Genomic DNA, 1,393 nt, shown 5'->3' with positions numbered 1-1,393 from the left:
GCCGCGGCTCCTGCACATCGAGAGGAGTCAGCTGAGGTGGCTTGGGCATTTACATAGCATGCCCCCCGGACGCCTCCCTCGGGAGGTGCTCGGGTCCTTTCCCTCTGGGAGGAGACCTAGGGGAAGACCTAGGACACGCTGGAGTGACTACGTCGCTCGGCTGGCCTGGGAGCGCCTTGGGGTCCCCTCAGAAGAGCTGAAGGAAGTGTCGAGGGAGAGGGAAGTCTGGGTGTCCCTGCTCAGACTGTTGCCCCCGCGATCCGGCCCCGGATAAGCGGTTGATGATGGATGGATGGATGGATAACATGTGGGGTTGTGGATGGGGATAGGGGGTTTAATCAAACAGTTGTAAGAAGAAAGATTTTAACCTGTTTTAAAACATCACCACAGATGTTGCCAGTTTTATGGTGTCGGGCAGGTTGTTCCAGTGGCGTGGGGCATAGACGCAGAATGCTGCCTCCCCTTGCCTAGTATTACAGCGGGGAATGATAAGACTAAAGCTGCTGGCTGATCTGAGAGGTCTTGATGGGGTGTAGTTTGTCAGCATGTTAACTATATGTTGGGGAGCAAGTCCATGTAAAGCTTTATAGACCAAGAGAAGGACTTTAAAGTCAGTTCTTGTTTTAACTGATAACCAGTGTGTAGCACTGTAGATATCGACAACAGATTGCTATCTTTTAAATACTAGGTTCAAAAAGAGCAGATTGTGTTAGATTTGTTTAAATTAACAGGCCACAGACACAGGGCTTTGTTAGAACTGTCGGCTTATTTATATGAACATAGAAAAATATGAAATGAAATCCATCCATCCACTTTCATCCGCTTATCCGTTACCGGGTCGCGGGGGCAGCAGTCTCCTTGACCGCCACCCAAATCACACTGCATCGTACCAGCCCCTCGTTAACCTTCCTGCGGGTGGTCCACTGGAAGGTACCAACTGCCCTAAGCCGGGCTTTTGGCCTTTGCACTCTAAGCAGGCGCTACATATACAGTTGTGTTCAAAATTACTCAACCCCCACTGCAATAAAGTGTTTTAGCAAGTTTGACATTTATTTTTATATCTTTTTTGTAAACAGATCAAAGAAGGGTTTGTAAACTAGACAAATGCAACTGAAATTACAACAATATTTCTGGTGATATACCAACAAATGTCCTTTCTGTGTTCTCTGCAACATTTACAAAATGATTCAACTCCTTAGTCACATCCATCCTTAATACTTAGTACAACATCCTTTGGCAATTATAATGTGAAACATAGCTTGACAGAAAGTTGTTGCAGCGATCTACAGGTATTTTAGCCCATTCCTCATGACCAAAAGCCTCCAGTTCACTCACATTCTTGGGCTTGCGTGCTGCAACTGCCTCTTCAAGTCCCACCAGAGATTTTCAATTG

This window comes from Cynoglossus semilaevis, chromosome W, assembly GCF_000523025.1.
Source record: "Cynoglossus semilaevis isolate Cse_v1.0 chromosome W, Cse_v1.0, whole genome shotgun sequence".
NCBI classification, from domain to species: Eukaryota; Metazoa; Chordata; class Actinopteri; order Pleuronectiformes; family Cynoglossidae; genus Cynoglossus; species Cynoglossus semilaevis.
The sequence above is the reverse complement of the archived record's forward strand: the minus strand, read 5'-3'. Positions refer to the sequence as shown.